The sequence below is a fragment of the Cucurbita moschata genome, unplaced genomic scaffold, assembly GCF_002738365.1.
Source record: "Cucurbita moschata cultivar Rifu unplaced genomic scaffold, Cmos_1.0 Cmo_Scf00061, whole genome shotgun sequence".
In the NCBI taxonomy this organism is placed as follows: Eukaryota; Viridiplantae; Streptophyta; class Magnoliopsida; order Cucurbitales; family Cucurbitaceae; genus Cucurbita; species Cucurbita moschata.
Window position 1 is genome coordinate 180,961 of NW_019268577.1, and position 21,457 is coordinate 202,417.

Consider the following 21,457-nt stretch of genomic DNA (forward strand, 5'->3'; position numbering starts at 1 on the left):
AGAAACTCAAGTCATCATACCTGATGATGGCGTTGAGGATCGATTGACCTATAAATAGGCAATGAATAATGAAGATAGAGATTAGTGGATTAAAGCCATGAATCTTGAAATGGAGTCAATGTACTTCAATTCAGTCTAGGAACTTGTAGATCAACCAGATGGGGTAAAACTTATTGGTTGCAAATGGATCTATAAGAGGAAACGAGACAAAACCGGTAAGGTATAGACCTTTAAATCTCGACTAGTAGCAAAGGGTTATACCCAAAGAGAGGGGGTGGACTATGAAGAAACCTTCTCTCCTGTTGCTATGCTTAAATCGATTAGAATACTCTTATCTATTGCCACATTTTATGATTATGAAATTTGGCAAATGGATGTTAAAACAGCCTTTCTAAACGGCAATCTTGAAGAGAGTATCTATATAGCTCAACTAGTGGGGTTCATTGAACAGGATCACGAGCAAAGGGTTTGCAAGCTTAAAAGATCCATTTATGGGTTGAAGCAAGCATCTCGATCCTGGAATATAAAGTTTGATACTACGATCAAATCTTATGGCTTTAAACAGAATGTTGACGAACCTTGTGTTTATAAAAGGATAGTGAACTCTACAGTAGCTTTTCTGGTGTTGTACGTTGACGATATCCTACTCATTGGAAATGATGTGCAATTTTTTACTGACATTAAGCATTGGCTAGCGACACAATTCCAAATGAAAGATTTGGGAGAGGCTCAATTTGTTCTTGGAATCCAAATTGTTTGGAATCGCAAGAACAAAACACTAGCATTGTCTCAGGCATCGTACATCGACAAAATGTTGATGCGATATAAAATGCAGAACTCCAAGAAAGGATTATTACCTTTCAGGCATGAAGTTTATTTGTCGAAGGAATAAAGTCCTAAGACACCTAAAGAAGTTGAGGATATGAGACACATTCCCTATGCATCAGCGGTCGGTAGTCTGATGTATGCCATGCTATGTACCCGACCCGACATATACTATGCTGTGAGAATTGTCAGCAGATATCAGTCTAATCAGGGACGTGCTCATTGAACTGCCGTTAAGAATATTCTCCAGTATCTTAGGAGAACAAGGGACTATATGCTACTGTACGGTGCTAAGGATCTGATCCTTACAAGGTACACTGACTCAGATTTTTAGACTGATGTAAATTCAAGGAAATCGACATCAGGATCTGTCTTCACTTTAAACGGAGGAGCAATAATTTGGAGAAGCATAAAGCAAAGTTGCATTGCTGATTCCACCATGGAGGCTGAGTATGTTGCTGCTTGTGTAGCAGCGAAAGAATCTGTATGGCTTAGGAAGTTCTTAACTGATTTGGAAGTCGTTTCAAATATGCATCTTCCCGTCACTCTTTATTGTGATAACAGTGGGAGTTTGTTGGGTTTTATGTCCTAAAACTCATAGTTTGTAAACAAAAACATATTCTATTTTCAATAAAGTTATTATTGTTGTTTATTCAGTAAAGATTGTTATTGAATAAAGTGAACTTTACGATCATTAATCTAAATCCAATAAACTAAGAACACTCTAGCTATAGTATGATTACTTGAACTATATGTAGAGACATAAGAGTGGATCAAGTTCAAGTATATAGTCAAATATAGTATAAGGATAAGGCTGAGTACCTTATCTTGGGGACACTACGGATGCGGCCCACTTTTGTATATGATATAAACAATATGATCACTAAATTGTACATGTGGAGAAATGTGAGTGGGGGCGTCCTATGCAATGAGTATTGCATAAGATTGGACCATGAAGAAAACCACTCTCACTTTATAATGTCGTTTACTGTTGAGACTGATTTTCTTTTCATTCGATGACCTAGGTAACTCGATTTTAATCCTGAGCTAACCATGAACTCCTGTTTATTCGGAATTATCCTTAGATTTACATGGGTGAGAGTGACTTGAGTTTGCCGACTCAATAGGCCTCCCATTTCAGGGGTAAAACTAGGTGAATGGCTGGGGACGTGGGGTGCAAGATGGAATTCACTCCTACCCACTTTTAGGGATAGAAGAGAGGTAGTTCCCTTAAGCACTAACTGTCTTGAACAAGGCGCCCCACCCTTTCATTGGCCTGAGAGGGATTCGGTTTACTGGTTGGACCACAAATCAATTGTTCATTAGAGGATCAGTGAGACATAAGGAACAAGAAGTAACTTCAGGGGTAAAATGGTAAATTGACCCAGCTCTAGTTACGAACAACCTGTGAAGGATCGACTTACTAATCATGGTTATATCAAATGGACAGAAATATATCTATAGTGAGGGTAGTGCAACTACTAGGCTATAGTGGAGTGTCCTAGTAGTTAATGAATGTTGGTTAACAAGGTTAATGAGTTTAACCGGTTAATCTTGGATCGTTGGAGCCCATGATCTATAGGTCCATTAGGTCCCTCTGCTAGCTCATATCGGACTAAACCATAGAACAGTGTGACGAGTGAGTTTGAAGTGTTCGAATTCAAATTAGGGAATATGCGCGACATATATACGATATATTTAACCGCATTTTTGTTTTATTTACGAATTAAACAAAAAGAGAGAATCCGATATATTTAAATAAGATTTAAATATCTTAATCAATTATGTGTCAGATTTGATTGGGATTGGCATTTTAATTAATATTAAATATTAATTAAATAGTTTAATTTGAAATTCATTATTCAAATTAATTGTTGAATTAAAATGAAGAAAGTCAAAATGTTGACTTCATTTAATGGAAAAATCAATGTTAGTGGAATTTGGAGGGGTCAAAATTTGGTTTAACCAAACTTGCATGCTTGCCAAATAAACCCCACAAGTTTGAGTGGAATTTTGAGCGTCAAAATTTGGTTAATTCAAACATGCATGCTTGCCACATAATCCCAAACATTTGAGTGTAATTTTGAGTGTCAAAATTTGGTGATCTCAAATTTGCATGAACATGCAAACATGACTCTTTAAATAGAGTGATCATGGTACATGGAAGATCTTCTTCTTCTTGGTAAAAAACCTTGAGAAAAACCTCTCACATACACTCTTTTCATAGATACAAAATCCCTCTCAAGTTTAGTCACTCACCGGATTCCACAATCCCGTTCTAAGGCCGGAGGATAGTGGAGAAGACACTAGTGGTGGTTCGAAACCGGTTCGTGAGGAAAAAGGAGTTTGAACTACAAAAGGTTAGTATTCAAACTCATTAAGTTTTAATACTTATGAACATGCTAGTTATTTACTATAATTGATGTTCTAAAAGTGCCTAAGATCCAAATTGCTTCCGCATGTGTTATATTAACACCATCAATGTCACGGCAGATGGCAAAACAAAATGTGCCGTTTGTGACCACTCAGAATACCTTTGGCCAACAAAGAAGGCCTAACAGAAATTTCTTTAGACCTGACAGACAGCCTCGAGGGCGATTTGAACGTCGGGGTAGATCCCAGAGCATAATAGACCTGAGTGCCCTAATTGTAAGAGATATCACGAGGGAGAGTGTTTTGCTGGAATAGGAGGATGCTTTGGTTGTGGCAAGCCAGACCATCGCGTAGCAGACTATCCTCATAAGAGAAACCATGAGGGAATCAGACAAGTGGGACAAAATCAGAGATGCAGAGGAGCCACACAGTAGACCCAAGCTGTGGCCCACGCTATCACGACTAGGAAAGCATAAAAGACTGATTGCAGGGTGCAGGGTGCAACGCTATCACGACATGTTTGACCAATTGCAGGGTGCAACGGTGTTCTCTAAGATCGATCTGCGATCAGGATATCACCAGATGAGAATCAGAGAGGAAGACATACCTAAAACAGCTTTAAGAAGCCGCTATGGACATTATGAGTTCATAGTCATGTCTTTTGGTTTAACCAACGCTCCTGCAGTGTTTATGGAGTTGATGAACCGAATGTTTAAAGAATTCCTAGACACCTTTGTGATTGTGTTCATTGATGACATCGTGGTGTATTCTAAGTCTGAAATGGAGCACGAGGAACACCTGAGGAGAGTTTTAACTCTACTGAGAACCCATCAGTTGTATGTCAAATTCTCGAATTACGAATTTTGGCTGCAGGAAGTGGCTTTCCTTGGACACGTGGTATCCAGTCAGGGGGTAACTGTGGATCCTGCTAAGATCGAAGCAGTCTTGAAATGGCCTAGACCAACCACGGTCACTGAAGTAAGGAGTTTTCTGGGTCTAGTAGGCTATTATAGAAGGTTTGTACAAGATTTCTCTAAAATATCTGCAGCTTCGACACAGTTAACCAAGAAGGAGAAACCTTTTATCTGGATACAAGAGTGTGAACAGAGTTTTCTAGAACTAAGAAAGAGGTTGGTCATCGCGCCTGTACTTACAGTGCCCGACGGATCAGGTGGACTTGTGGTTTACAGTGACGCTTCAGGGAAAGGGCTAGGTTGTGTACTCATGCAAAAGGGCAAGGTGATAGCCTACACCTCTAGACAGCTGAAAGAGTATGAACACAACTACCCCAACCACGATTTGGAACTAGCAGCCGTGGTATATGCATTGAAAACCTGGCGTCACTACTTGTACGGGGAGAGAGTTCAGGTGTACACGGACCATAAGAGCCTCAAGTATTTGTTTACACAAAAAGAGCTCAACATGAGACAGCGGAGGTGGTTAGAACTAGTTAAGGACTATGACATTGAAATACTTTACCACCCAGGAAAGCTAATGTAGTGGCAGATACCTTGAGTAGAAAGACAGCCCACACATCTGCCTTGATCACAAGGCAGAAGTATCTACAGGATGAGATATAAAGGGCTGGAATAGAAGTCTTGGTTAGAGGCATCACCGCTCAACTAGCGCAACTTTCAGTCCAACCCACCCTCAAGAGACGTATCATTAAAGCTTAGATAACTGATACACACCTCAGTAGGATCTGGGGTCAGCAAGAAACTAAGAGACCAGAGGGATATTGAGTTTCTTCTGAAGAAGGTTTGATGTGGCAGGATCGATTATGCATACCTCGGGATGAGAAGATCCTACAAGAAATCATGACTGAGGCAAACAACACGTCCTATGCGTTCCACCCTAGTAGTACTAAGATGTATCAAGATTTAAAGTGTAGTTATTGGTGGTTGGGAATGAAGAAGGATGTAGCTGAGTATGTGAGTCGGTGTTTGACCTGTCAGCAGGTAAAGGCCACGAGATAGCGACCAGAGGGTTGTTGCAACCGTTGAATATCCCACAGTGGAAATGGGAGGAAATAAGCATGGATTTCATCGTGGGCCTTCCAAAGACTCGACGAGGCTTTAATGTCATCGGGTCAATGTGGCCAGATTGACTAAGGCAGCCCACTTTATACCCGACAGAGCTACTTACCAGTGGACCAGTATGGGCCCAGTTGTATGTCAAGGGAAGAAGGGCAAGCTGAGCCCGAGATTCGTGGGACCCTTTGAAAGTTGAAATTTGGGAAGAAGGGAGATTCCCTTAGTCAAGGGTTTATGGGAAAACCATTGAGACAACGAGGCCACCTAAGAATGTGAGGATGAGATGAGGAGATCTTACCCCGAACTCTTCCGGGGAGGATTAACTTTCGAGGACGAAAGTTCCTAAGGTGGGGAGGATTGTAGCGCCCAAGTTTTTTTTTTTTTTTAAAAAAAAGGTCACAATAGTGGAAAACTAGTCATTTTACCCTATTATTACTTGAGGGGTCTGATTTTGATTGGGTCATAATCTGAAAAGATAAAGAAGAGGGGAGAGAAAGATGAGAAAGAAGAGGGAAAGAAGATTAGGGTTTTTGAGGTAGGAGGAGGAGATTGGATCAGAACCGACACTGAAGATCCGAGTCCCCAATCTAAACAATCAACAGTCCGAGGCAAGGTGCTCTCACGAATCGCACCTTCCTATTTCGTCAAAATGTCCTAGAACTTTAGGTTAGTCCACAAATGTCTAGATCGAGAAGTCATCAAGATTTTTTGTATGTTAGCAACGTTTTATGTTGATCCTTGGACTCTTACCCTCAACAACGTTATCTGGTTAAGTTTCAGAGTGAAGGCGGCCAAGATTGGCGTTCGAATCGGAGTTTCAAGGAAACGTGATTTTCGGTAAGAACTCGTGTTTCCTCCAAATTCGAACTCAAATATTAAGATATGTGATTATCAGAAAAATATAAGAAAATTGTTTTGAAGAAATAGAATATGAGATCTACAAGGTTCATGAAGAAAATTTGTTGAATTAGATTACGGATTGGAAGAAAAAAAAATCGGAAGAAAATAGATCAAAACGTGAAAGATGCTAACATTGGAAAATTGAAAACACGCAGGAGAGAGGGAGGAGACGCCACCACGCATCGGCCAGCGTACAGAGGAGCGCGGCGGAACCGGTGATCGACACGTGGCGATCACCAACTTGTGAAGTGCGTCCTCACCAGGCAGCGGACACGCGTCAGGCACGCAGATCCGAGCCAACTCGACCCAGCACCGCATGCAAACTGCTCCATCTAAAACCACCCCGACCCGGTGCCTTTGACCCGCGACTACTTGGGAAGCCGTGCGTGGGCACGCACGCATAGATCTGCGCATAGAAACCCTCTAGGGCACGTGTGACGCACGTGAGTCACTGTTTTTCTTTCCGTTCGGTCTCTGTTTGCTTGTTTTCCAACCCGATTTTGATACTGACCCTATTATTATGTTAATTAGGACATGTCAAGGAAATTCCAGAATTTTTGGAATCCTTTCCGTCAAGAAAACTCGAACTCGAGAAGGCACGTGTCAACCAAGTAAGTAACCATTTGGATTCCCAGCAGCAGTACTTGTAGGAACCGCTAGGAACAAGCATGCATGCTACCACCCATGAACTTAGCTAGTCGGACCTAGCATATTAGTATGGAAACTGCGAAAATGAAATGATTAAGAAAAGCTAGATATGAAATGTTTATTAAATCTGTTTTGATTGAGATTCTGATAAAGTATGTATGCATGAGGAGGATGGGAAACTTGCGAAATCTGTGCTCCGGGTGAAGATGGACGTTATCTTCCCGTTGAGTCTGTTAGTTAATATTGCATGAACTGTTGCGTGTGAACTTCTAATGCCTGATGATTGCTTGTGTTATCTTTCTTGTTGAATAGGAAGGAATTATGAGCTAGATTAGGGTGCTTGTGGCTAAGTAGGCTAGACGAGATCCTAGATTGGGAGACCTCTAGAACACCGTACATATAGACCCCCGAAATGACTACTGGCAGATCTAGATAACAGAATTCCAAACCCGAAATGACTACTGGCAGTTCTTTGTTAAGTCCTGAAGTACCACTAAGGATAAATTCTTAACATGTACGCCCTCATTTGTATGGATTATAAACACTTCTTTACATGCATAAATCCTTCCTAAATTCTTTCATAAATTCTTAATAATCATCTAGTTGTTAAGAATAAAAATCATGAAAATGGTAGAAAAGTTTTATAGATGCAATACGAAGAGAGGTGTGAAGTAAGCAGCACATCGTACGCTTTCCAAGATCCTTCTACATCCTTGAACATTGTCCTATTTCATTGTAATTAGATGTTCCAAATGATATAAAAGAATGTTGCACAGATTAGTATAATTCTATTTCGAAAGGGTTTTACAAGGCAACATCTCATCAAGTTCTGACAACTTTGCTGGGAGCCAAACTCACACTAATTTTTTTTAATAATCTCTCATAAACCTTTGTAGCAAAGAGATATCTCCATGAAACGTGATCCTTGTCTTCTAACCAACGTCCTTGACAAGAAACGTACCGTGAGTTTCAGAAACTAAGGATGAAGATCGCTGGACAAAAACCATTGTATTAATCCTCTTCAAGGAACCAACTTGTAATAATCTTAGGCCAAAGTCTTTAGTAAAGGAAATATCTTAATTAGTGCAAACATTCATCTCTTCATTTTGTCAACAATTTATTTATTTGAAGTGCATAACAACTCATGCCTTTCATATATGCTGTATTTCCAATTCCATTATATATAAGTTTATTAATGTTCGATTTCGCATTAGAATATCAGTGAAAATACTACTATCCTTATATTTGCTTACTGATGACATTGGTTGTTATCAATTGTCGGAGGAATACAGCTATCCTTGTTTCTTTTCCTCTTGATTTATATCCCAAAGTTGTCCTAATCTCTTTAAGATCTTTCATACTCATCCTTAATATCGTATGAGTCTCATATAAATTTTTGTAGTATTTTGAATCTTTCAAGGTCATAAAAACGTCATAGAATTTTCATAAGGGTTCTTTTGATCATTTACCACCCTAAATCTTGGTTTAATTCTTCAACATATTCCAAGGGTCTTTTGTAACATTGTATAATCCCATTACACCATGACATAAGGCTCCTCATTAAATTTCATGTCATTTAGATGTCACTTTGGTCATAAACTAGTGGTACATAATTATAGGGGCTTTTTAGTCATTTTACACCTATACTTGGTTTAGCCCGTTATTATAACCTAATGGTCACCAAATTTCGTACATAACATTATCATGCCATATTGAGCCTTCTTCTAAAATTTCATGGGCAACATAATTTATCTAAGGTTTGTGGCTCAGGCACTTCATTGAAATAAATGTTCATGCGTACAATAAGGTTAACAAACTTTCATAGTTCCTCACCTTTTTTTTTTTTCACTATGATTCCATTTACTAGATCAATAGGTTTATTAGTTTCTGCTTTACATTGTTCTCCAAATCAGATTCTCTAAACTTAGCTAAAGGTTCACTAATTGACCGGTTTGTCCATACATCCTCAAAATCTCATTTTAAAATAGGTGATCTCCGCCTACACAAGAAAATTGTTGATAAAACTCCAAAATGACATTTTCTTTTGGTCCAATTTTTTTTCTCTCTCCTCATCATTAAGGAAGACAGAGAAAAATTTCAGGGTAGAAATATTCTCAAGAATTTCTCTTAAGATTCGAACCCATAGTTGATGGTAGAACTAGAATATATATTTTCTGTTTCCTACTCACACGCGCTCATATCTTTCCTTCTCGATTAATCTTTAATTCTAATCTTCCTCCCCAATAAGATAGTACAGTGCTGGTATAGACCGAAATTTCGTTATAGTCCAATTCTGACAAGTAATATATACCAGAGCTTTGCAATATTTGACTGATCACAAATCTGTATAGTCTATTTACTATAGAAGTTCCGAGGGAATTCATTAGAGGAATGTTTCCAATTAAAATTGTTCGTTCTCTATATTTTTAATAACTAAAAAGAAAAAGAATTATTTTCCTTTCCTCATTATTGTTTGTATTTGTATTGTTTGTAAGTGTCCACTTGAATTGGTTCATCATTAATGTCTCATCTTTGGAGATGAATTCCATATAAAAATTTGCCTATTTTCCCATACAAAATCAAGAAATTTGTAATACTTCTTCTCTTTCCGCTACCCACCCCAATTCTAGTAAATTTTTGGAGTCAAAATCATGACATGAAACGGGTTAAAAACTCTACCCTAACCCAATGCAAATTGAATGCACCAGTAAATCACATGGATCTACGAACGACTTACCATACTTGATTTGTGGTCAAGCTAGAGTTGGAGAATTTGGTAACTTTCATTGGAAACATTGTCAAATAGGCTTTTCACTTGGTATACCTTATCTAGTATAGCCCAAAACTAATGTTCCTATAACATAAACAGAAAGGCATCACCACCCTTTCAACGCCTTGTAATATGAAGAATGGGTTTAACAAAATTCTCTTATAAAAATTGGTAGTGTATAAGCATGGTGGATATCCTCAGATGCCATAAAACTTGAGATACTTGAAAATCAAACAGTCTTGAAACTTTAACTATGGTAATACCTTTTAACCAAGTTGACATTGCTAGGAAAATTGTTCGGTAATTTTCTACAACAATTTGTTTATGTTGAGCTTCCTAACTGCATTCGTGTACCCTAAGGAGGATTACCACAAAACTTCTAGTTGATTTAGAGACAATGTCCCACTCTAATTCTCCGGTATCCCCCACCCATTTTAAATCATGGTTTCTTAAATTTAAGGTACCTTGACAATCTCATACCGTAGTCCCTCTCCATATACCTCTAAAATTTTGACCATGATCATAATGCCTCATCCAAACCAAGCCTAAAAGAAAAAACAAAAAAAGCGGGTTTTTGTGGGAGGGAGATTTTATTTCATTTTTCCCAAGGGTGTATAATTCAAACATCCCTAAAGGAATATTTTTCAAGTAAAATCCATCATCAAACACTGCCCAAATGTAGTTTTTAAAGTCACACCGTGGAGAAAGCCAATACTAGTTCCTGGGCCACAATCTTTAAATGAAGCATGTCCATGCAAACCATTAAAATTGCACCAAAACAAAGTCGCACGCCAAAAGTTCATTGTGAAGCTCTAGTCGAATTGGGCTTGCTTGTCCAAAATGCGTTCGCTCAAACCGTCATCTCTTGACTTGCAATGAACATTTAAAACTAAGTTTGTTTGATAATTGTAGATAGTCACTTGCCATTCGCTCCCTGGTTCTTAACCTTTGCTCCCTATAGCTTGTATCCTGGATCCTGCAAAACGTGTATTAATAATATACTTGATTCCAAAGCAAACAATAAGATAAACAGTAGCTGGTTAGAAGCTTCAATTTTTCTTTAGATACTCGAGGCTCTTTTGTTGATGCATAGCCATTTGGGTTTTGATTCATTATACAACCAAAAAAATTTGTGTTGAACCATGTCTTTGTTAGACGAACACGACTCTCCACAATGGTATGATATTGTCCACTTTGAGCATAAGCTCTCATGGCTTTGCTTTGGGCTTCCCCAAAAGGCCTCATACCAATGGAGTTAGTATTCCTCACTTATAAACTCATGATCATTCCCTAAATTAGCCGATGTGGGACTTCCATCATCCAAAACTCTTAATCCTCTTTTGGAAGGTACTTTAAGGTTAATATCCATGCAAAAGATTAAATGCTAAGAATGTTTTGAGTTTGGATATCCAAATGTGTTGCATAGTTATAAATATCAATTCATTCTTATATCCAAATGTGTTGCATAGTTATAAATATCAATTCATTCTTATTTGCTACTTTTGATTGAGATGAAAAACAAAGCTGTGCTAATTTTAATTAAAAAAAATAAAGGAAACCACAAAGACACCATTGCATTTTCTATATTTTCTTCTTAATTAGCATAAATTATCTAAGGCATATTAAGGCAGTGTTATAAATGGTTCTCCTAACCATATTTATCAAATTTTCTTCGCATTGAACCCGAAGAAAAATAGATAAGAATTCCATCTTTTTTAGTTTGATTTGGGTTATATAGTATTTGGGTAAAAATTTCATCTTTTTTTCTCTGTCAAATCAACAATTTTTAGGTTTTAATTTATTTTTGGTGTATAAACTTTCAAATTTATTTCATTTTTGTGCTTGATATTTTCTATAAGATCGAAATTATGATATTCAAGTTCACATAATTATTTTATTCTTCCTTAACAAATTGAATATAATGACATGTGAGTATTTTTATATAAAAAATTTCCATATAAAACGATTAGTAAACTTTTTATTAGAGTAATGTTGCAGCAAGCACGTCACAACTCTCACACAAAAGAAAGGATTTGATGTGAAGTAAGGCGAAGGTGATGGTTTTGTCTAAGAAGTCCATGGATGAATGAGCTCGTACACATTTGTTTGACCATTATACAAGGAAAAACCCTTCTTATCTGCACGCCAAATGCAGTGGCAATAGTTGCATCGTTCTTGAAGCCAAAGTTCATTCTCTGGCCAAAAAATCTCGAACGAAAGCTTCCCATAATTGCTGCTAAAGTTACACCAAAACCATGTCGTCTGCCACAAATTCTCTTTGAATTCCTAGCTGTATTCCTATTTCAACTGAAGAATATGCTCTCCTAAATTGTGGGCACAAATTCAGATTGAAAAAGATGAAAAAAAAAGTAGAAGGATAAGAGTTGATACAATTCCATAGTCAAAATGTTCAATTCAACAAAAATTCTTTAATATCAATTTGTGTGTAGCTCCAACTAGGCAAGACCACACATGAATGTGCGAAAATATAACTCTTACTATAACGACCCAAAATTTTCTACTTAATTTAAGGTCGCTACTGTATACGTACCATAAACATTAAATGCGAAAGACTTCATTTAAATTTCATAAAACATAATCTTTATCTGAAAACATAGCCATGAACTTACGTGTTTTGAAAACATCTTTAAAACGACACAGCAAAAGACTAAATAAAAAAAATAAGCGTTTAAGTTAAAAACATCCTATTCTAGCCGAAGTCTAAGAAAATAAATACTATTATCCCATGCATGTGCCATGGTCTTGAGTTGCGATGTCGTCGTCAGTCGTACAGGAATTCCTTGCCTTAACTTGAAAAATGTAGTAGCACATGGCTTAAGTATTTAAAGGAGTACTCAGTAAGTGACCCCACTATTGGGGTTAAATGCAAGAACATGCGAATGCAATGACGAGACCTATCCTTTCAATCTATTTTACTACGGCACCGTTCTAACGGGTAATTTTGACGTGTAAAATATATTCTACACACAACCCATTCATGCAAGTATGGGCTCACCAGTCAGTTCACACACCGCTGGGCCACTTTCCTTGTCGGGCAAGCATACACTGGGAGCTCCTTAGGCCAGAGACCCGTTAGAATTAGTAACCATCATGGCGGCGTTATGAAAAACATAACAATCGTTGTCCTTCCATTGGATGTACGCGTCCGTACCCTCGTGATGGAATATGGGTATCCCCCTAAATGCATGAGCACCCATAATGCATGAGGTCCCCAACATTTCTACTTTTGTCATTAATGAATATAACCCCGCTATCATCTTCCATGCTTAACATGTCCTTTCTCATTTTTCACTCTACGTATCATACATAATCCTAACGGGGTTACATTTCATTTCATTTATCGTGATATCATGTCATTCATAACATGTTGTATACATACAATTTAGAAAATATAACATAATGCTCCATGCTTTTGACATGTCATTTCATAACGTGCAATTTATTCAACTTGATTAAGGAAAGCTAGATATGAAATGTTAGTGTGGAACTGACTAAGATTCTGTGAAAATGATTAAGGAAAGCTAGATATGAAATGTTTATTAAATCTGTTTTGATTGAGATTCTAATAAAGTATGTATGCATGAGGAGGATGGGAAACTTTCAAAATCTGTGCTCCAGGTGAAGATGGACATTATCTTCCAGTTGAGCATGTTTGTTAATATTTCATGAACTATTGTGTGTGAACTCCTATGCATGATGATTGCTTGTGTTATCGTTCTTGTTGAATAGGAAGGAATTATGAGCGTAGATTATGGTGTTTATGGCTAAGTAGGCTAGACAAAATCCTAGATTGGGAGACCTCTAGAATGCCATGCATATAGACCCGCGAAATGACTATTGGCATATCCAGAGCCCAGAATTCCAAACCCGATAGGTTTCTGAGACCAGGCACGAGAATCCTAGAGATGCATGAATCCAAGTCTAAGCCACCAAGTTCCACCCTAGAAAGGATAGTAGGACACCACGGTAACTGTAGGTAGCCCGCTAGAGTTGAGCAGTGGGGGTAGTGTCATCAGAACCTCCACTTCCCTCTCTACTCGGATACCGTACCGTAGAGACAGAGCTCCGGTACGAAGATCATTAAGCTTGACAGATCCGGAACAGGACTCCTGGGCCATAGAAACCCGTCCCTGAGCGTGGGACTTGGAGCCACGTAGGATGAATTAGTAACTGACCAGCAAACAGGGGGTCTATAACGACCCTAACTTTTACCCATTTAATCTAAGGTCATTACTATACCTTGAAATGCAGAATTTACATTAAATGGGCCCTGATCATAAATGCGACTTACACTCGCCTTTTATTACCTCGTGAAAGAGAAAACGAATACTAGGCAAAGAAAGTGTAACGCCCCTAATTTTTTGTACCCTAACTAGCGACGTTACCTTATACTCATCAAATCAACAGGTCAAGAGTTCACTTGGGACAGTCTCAATAACGAAAATGCATTCATCAATATAAGCAGTTCATACCTAGGAAAACAATTGCGACAACCTAGCCTAAAAGTAAACAACAGAGAACTAGAGGAAACAATCGCAAAACTATGAACTCGAAAGGATCCAACAGGCGCCTATGACACTACAGACTCTCCTCAAGATTTCCATGGCCCTTCGCATCATCCACCATCACCCGTACATGGGAGCCTTGCCCTTACCTGAAAATATTGGTAGCACGTGGCTTGAGTATTATATAAAATACCCAGTAAGCCGCCCCACTGTTGGGGCTAAGCATATATTCATACACCCGGATACAAGCAGTCAAACACAATACAACTACAAGTCGCACACGATACACATACATGACGCACACAATACACATACTTGTCAGACAGAATACCCATACATGTAGCACATCATAACCATACATGTCGCACATCATAACCATACACGCCGCACAATGTGAGTAGAATGAAACTGAGAGAGGGGTCGGTCTTCCATTCCTTCCCATGGCCTTAGGCCCTTGCTTCGTCCGGGCCGGGGTGGATGCATGGTAATTTCTCACACATGGCCCACGTGTGTGTCTGTGGGCCCACTAGGCGAGCTCGCAAGCGAACTCGCTGGGCCTGGCTTGGTCGGGTATGTATGACATACAATACCGGACGCCGCGGACAAAGGATGGCCTGCATGATATCTTGGCGAACACAATATCGAATATACACATCCATACCATCAATAGCATAACGGGGGAGCGCCCCAGGTACATAACCATAGCGTGCATGAGGTTCTTAAGGTTTACTTCCATGGCATTATACATTCAACGTTCCATCCCCTCGCCGCATTACATAGCATAACCGGGTCCACATTGAGCAAGCATATCATAGCACAACCAGGTCCACATTGAACAAGCATATCATAGTATAATAGTCATCTCATTCATGACATGCGGGGTTCTCATTACAATCATGACATGTCAATCAAGCTCATCATACATACAGTGCAACACACCGTGTCACAATATCATATTCATAAACATGGCGTACATAGCAATTCACTGCAAGAATCACATACATAAACATAGCATGCATAGTATTTCACTACAAGGAACATTCAACCTAGCATACAGCCACAACATATGGTGCATGCGAGGGCCACAGGGCACGCACCAACATACATACATAACTAACGCCAACAGTAAGGTTACTTACCTCCTTGGCCTTGGCCGAAGTCACCCACAACGCTAAATCCTGAGCCTAACTACCTCCTATAAGATAACATGATACACTTAGAGCGCCTTCACAACTATCCCTCGTGCCTAGTTACCAAGGTACGTTCCTATCGCAAGCTATTGTAAAAAATGGAGTTATACTAACCTCAGATGGTTGAAACGAGGGTGGGAATGGCTCCGAAAGGGTTGAAAACCTAGGGATCGGTATACTATTCGGATGTCGAGCTGCCAAGCCGCACTGCTAAGCTGCACTTAGCCGAGCCGGAGGTTCGCAAAGCCGCCGATGGAGCAGAAACCAATGGTTGCGACGAGTGGCTGCACGCTGGCTGAGACGTCTCGCGGAATGCCGAGGGTCAACCCACGCCTGCGCTGCGTCTTCCCCGTCCGAAAGTCCCGATGGTCCAAAACGTAGAGCTTGGCTACTGTCGCCGGTGGGTGCGTCGTTGTTCGCCCGTTCTCCGATGGCGCGTCGGCTTCCTCTTGCTTCGAACCCCACTAGCGCTCCCTTCTCCCTAAGGGAGACAGCCACCCCTAGGGTTTACGAGAGCTAGAGTGGATCCCGCCGAAAATCTCGTGATTTTCGGCGGGCTTTCCATTTTTTTTCTCTCTCCTCTCTCCTCAAAAGGTGTATCGTTACATCATCCCCCCACGAAGGCCTTTCGTCCTCGAAAGGATTGGCATCTACAAACAACAATGGGTATTTCTCCCTCATCTCATCCACTCGCCTTTTATTACCTCGTGAAAGAGAAAACGAATACTAGGCAAGGAAAAAGAACAATATTGAAATAAAAGAAGAGGAACAAAACTGAAATGAATGTCTTACTCTACCCTAAGGTTTATCATGCAAATACAATTCATCCTATGCTAACCTATACTAATGATGCAAGCCGAATTCCACCTAGGCTACGAAATGGAAAAACAACTATCCTATGCATGTGCCACGATCCCGGGGTGTACGATGCCGCCGTCGATGTCACATGGGTGCCTTGCCCTTATCTGAAAAAGTAAAGTAGTACGAGGCTTGAGTATTTCTAGAATACTCAGTAAGTGGCCCCCTATCGGGGTTATGCAACAAACACATGCAATGATATGATGGGACCTATCTTTCATTTCGTTTTTCCTACGGTGCTGTCCTAATGGGTAAACTTTGGACATGTACCATATACTCTACACACAGCCCATACGTGCGAGTATGGACTCACAAGCTAGTTCGTACACTGCTAGGCCACTTTCCTTATCCGATGGGCATACTCTAGGAGCCCCTTATGGCAGAACCTGTTAGAACTAGTAATCGTCACGGCAGCGCTATGCAAAGCATAACGGTTGTTGTCTTGCCATTGGATGTACGCGTCCGTACCCTTGTGATGGGATAGGCGTCTCTTTTTCCTGGCAGCTTCAATTCTATTGCTTTAACCTCTCACTCGGTAAAGTTCGGCCCTTCCCCTCTGATATTACCTGACCTTGCTGCGCTAGCTTTCTTATCCCCCCAAATGCATGAACACACATAATGCATGATGTCCCCATTACTTCTACATTTATCATTAATGAACATAACCCCCCTGTCACGTTCCATGCTTACATGTCATTCTCATTTTCAATTTACGTATCATATATATTTCTATCTGGGTTATGTTTCCAGGCAGTTTATCATATTTCATGTCATACAATCTATGCTGTTTACATTCATATATTCCATACAATCATGCCATAATCGTTCAAGAACAACATAATGTCACATGCATTACATAACACATTAGACTAAACAGCATACATACCATACATTCACGTTCACATGATTACATTCTTAAGCACAACAACCTATCATACGATTTAATAATACGTGCGAATCCACGGGCACGTGCCAATAAAGAACAAATAATGCGTAACCTACGACAGGTGAACCACTTACTTGGTAGGCCTTAGCCGAAGTACTCCTCAAAATATAAACGTAAGCTCCTAGCTCCTCGAAAACGTTCTACGCTCCCATTGATGGTTGGTTACTATTGGATCATTCGACACCTTCGTTAGTATTTCACAAACATAATTAATTTTCAACTTGAATTTATGAAATATGACCTTAAAATGATCTATTTTACCTTAAACGAGGCCGAAACTAAGTCTAGGAGGGTTAGAACGGTGACAAACGGGCTGAAAAATAGGTTTCCCGAGTCGAATAAGCCACTAAAGTCAAGAAGCCGTCGCCGAGCCGATTAAGCCACCAGAGCCAAGGGGTGTGCGCTGCAAACATGCCACGTGGCACAACTAGAGGGCGATGCGTGTGCAGCAGTCTTGGGTCGAGGCACGGGTTTTCAAGTCGTTCACGTGTTATGGGTCGGCCTGAGCTGAAGGAACATGTAGGTGTGCTGGGCTATGCGTGTCGTGCGTTGGACTGGGCTTGCGGGACTTAGGTCGGTTGGCTTTCTTGGTTTCGAGTTGTGGCTGATGGGTTAGGCTGTAACTGGGCTTACGGGTTTGGGCTGAGGCGACTGAGCCACGGGAGTCGTCGGGTGTTGGGCTGACTTACGGTGGTTGGACTCGGTTCGGGTCACGAGATTCGGCCCTTGGGTCGGACTTCGTCTTCTTCACCCAGTTGCCTGCATTTATTTTTTGGCGACCTCTCTCTATCCTCGTTAACGTCGTTTCGACGTCCTTTTTCCTCTGTTCTCGAGTCTCTTTCTCCCATTAATTCCATTTTTGGTATTGGTTTGGTTCGTAGGCCTAACACTCCCGAATCTGGAAGGGTTCGGAAATCCGACATTTCGTCTACCTTGCCGATGGTGTATGACATGTAGGACTCGTCTAAATCTACCCCTGATGTGTGTAAAAGGCTCTGGGATTACTTTTGTTGCGTAAAATGGAGGTTTAGACGTCGATTTCGTAGGATTTGGCCTCGCCGAAGTTTCGTCGGATTTTCTCTGTCTTCTTTGTTTTCCCTTTTTTTTTTTCTTCTTTGCAAGTGTCTTGGGGTGACTGAAGGTCAGGATCGAGTATCCTTGGTGACCCAGACTTCGACAGCCCTTTGTGGGTCGTGTGCGAACAAAAACTCGCAGGAGTTTTCGATCCTGCCGACGACTCTATTATGTTTTTTTTCCCGATTCATTACATTACCTACCCCTACAAAAAAATTTATTCCTCGAAAGTCTCGAACTCCTGAATCAACTCGGGATATTTTTCCTTTATTTCCTCCTCTCGTTCCCACGTAGCTTCTTCGATTTGGTGGTTACGCCACAATACCTTGACGAAACCTATGTTTCTATTACGTAAGGCTTTCACTTCTCAGGCTAGGATTTTAATCGATTTCTCCTGATAACTTCAATTTTCCTCGATTTCGAGAGGTTTATGTTGACTCTGGCAATTTGGGAGGAAAGTGTCGACGAAAAAACTGGCCGAAAGAAAATTTCTTTGAAGAAAAAATAATGGAAAGTAAAAGGAGAGAGATTTGCTGAAGACTCGATGACGATGATTTGATTTTCATTTAGTTTGAATAGTTTAAATAACAACTCTCATCCTAAAAATGGAAAGTAATAGGCAAAATCTTGCGCGGAAAGTTGGCCAAAATGGCCAGCAAAAATTACACCCTTCCATTCAACGGGAAGTGTTAATTCAAACTTTTAAAAAGTAAAAAACAACTAACGAAATCTAAGGAAACCATAGCTTTTATTTAACAATCTCCTCCTAAAAGTTGTGGTATATCTACCTTATTATTTGAACTCTGATCTTTGAGCGTAGTTCTTCAAATTTTATCCGCGCCAGGGACTTGGTGAAAATTTCTCCAAGCTATTCCTCTGTTCGGATGAAATCAATCTTGATGAGCCCTCGATCTGCACATTCTCGGATGTAGTGGAATCTGATTTCTATGTGCTTGCTCCAGTCGTGCAGAACTAGATTGTAGCTTTGTTGTCCACGTATAGCATTGGTGGATCGCTTTCTCTTCCAATGAGTTCTTCCATTAGTCGCACAAGCCAGACCCCTTGTGTTGCTGTCGTCAAAGCAGCAATGTATTTTGCTTCGCTAGGAAGACAAAGCAACTACCTTTCGTTTTGTCGATTGCAAGCAGATCGCGCCGCCTAAGAGAAATTAGATCATCCTGCTGGTGCTCTTACGATCATCAACGTCACCGGTCATGTCATTATCACTGTAGCCGACTAGCTCAGGCTTCGTCTTTCCTTTCCCTGCATTGTCTTCAGCCAGCATGGGTTCCTTTCTGCTTCGACGAAGGTGTTCGGTTCATCTACGCTGATGACATGCAGTTCCGCCACCTCTTATTCGAGTTTGCGCGGCGCCAGTCCAAGTTGTTCACCTCCTCCCACTAGGTCTTCCATCCTTCGGTACCTGGCCACCAGATCATCATCGTGATCGGCATCCAGCATCGAATCTGCAGTTCGTGGTGTTGCGAACTCCACTGGTTCAAGGGGTGCAGCTGCTGGCGGAGGTGACGGTTCCTAATGCTGCACTCCTCCTTCTCCTGGCTCGATGACGAGGTACTTTACCGTGAATTGATTTGGGTTCTGGTCTACCTCGATCACATCGTTCCATTGCCAGAAGGTGCTTACGTCGAAGATGACGTCGCGAGACATGTGAACTCGCCCCCCTACAGGATCATAGAGTCTGTACGCCTTGCTCCCAGGCTCATAGCTGATGAAGACAACCTTCAGCCCCCTAGGATCGAGCTTTGTGAGGTGGTGACGCGCTACTTTCATATATACGATGCAGCCGACACTCAAAAATGATGTACCGCTAGCTTTTTGTTGTACTAGGCCTCATATGGCGTCTTTTCGTTGAGGCTTCGGGTTGGCGACCGATTGAGGAGATAGACGACCATCATTACCACCTCTCCCCAGAATCTCCCAGGCCGGGATTACTGAGATTGTATTACTAAGGTATAACTTCCAAAGGTATAACCAACACGATGGGTGATATCCAAAGCTTGTTTGGTATTACTGAGGTATAACCAACACGATGGGTGATTTCCAAAGCTTGTTTAGTATTACTGAGTGGTATTACTGAGGTATAACTTCCAAAGGTATAACCAACATGATGGGTGACACGTTCCAAAGGTATAACCAACACGATGGGCTTGTTTGGTATTACTAAGGTGGTATTACTGAGGTATAACTTCCAAATGTCTAACCAACACGATGAGTGATTTCCAAAGCTTGTTTGGTATTACTGAGGTATAACCAACATGTTCCAAATCGTTGGAGGAATCAAGAAACTCAACAACAACAACTACAACACTTTGGCAATTTCCAAATCCTTGGAGCACGTTCCAAATCGTTGGAGGAATCAAGAAACTCGTTCCAAATCGTTGGAGGAATCAAGAAACTCAATAACAACAACTATTTCCAAATCCTTGGAGGAATCAAGAAACTCAACAACAACAACTACAACACTTTGGCCAACAAGTACAAACACTTTGGCAATTTCCAAATCATTGGAGGAATCAAGAAACTCAACAACAACAACAATACAACACTTTGGCAAATCAAGAAACTCAACATAGAGGAATCTAGAAACTCAACAACAACACTTTGGCAAATCAAGAAACTCAACAACACTTTGGCTACAACACTTTGGCAATACAACACTTTGGCAAATCAAGAAACTCAACATGGGAGGAATCAAGAAACTCAACAACAACACTTTGGTAATACAACACTTCGGCAAATCAAGAAACTCAACATGGAGGAATAAAAAACTCAACAACAACACTTTGGCAAATCAAGAAACTCAATATGGAGGAATCAAGAAACTCAACAATAACAACTACAACACTTTGGCAATTTCCAATCCTTGGAGCATGTTCCAAATCGTTGGAGGAATCAAGAAACTCGTTCCAAATCGTTGGAGGAATCAAGAAACTCAACAACAACAACTACAACACTTTGGCAATTTCCAAATCCTTGGAGGAATCAAGAATGACAATTTCCAAATCGTTGGAGGAATCAAGAATCTCAACAACAACAACTACACCACTTTGGCAATTTCCAAATCTGTGGAGGAATCAAGAAACTCAACAATTCCAAATCCTTTGAGGAATCAAGAAACCCAACAACAACAACTACAACACTATGGCAACATATGCATGATGTCCTATTTATAAGGACATGATCTTTGGGAGTCGTTGGCGGGTGCAAAACGCCGCCAAAGGATGATTTTAACGACAACTTGCGCAAATGGAGAATCAAAGCAGGCAAAGCAATGTTTGCCTTGAAGACCACAA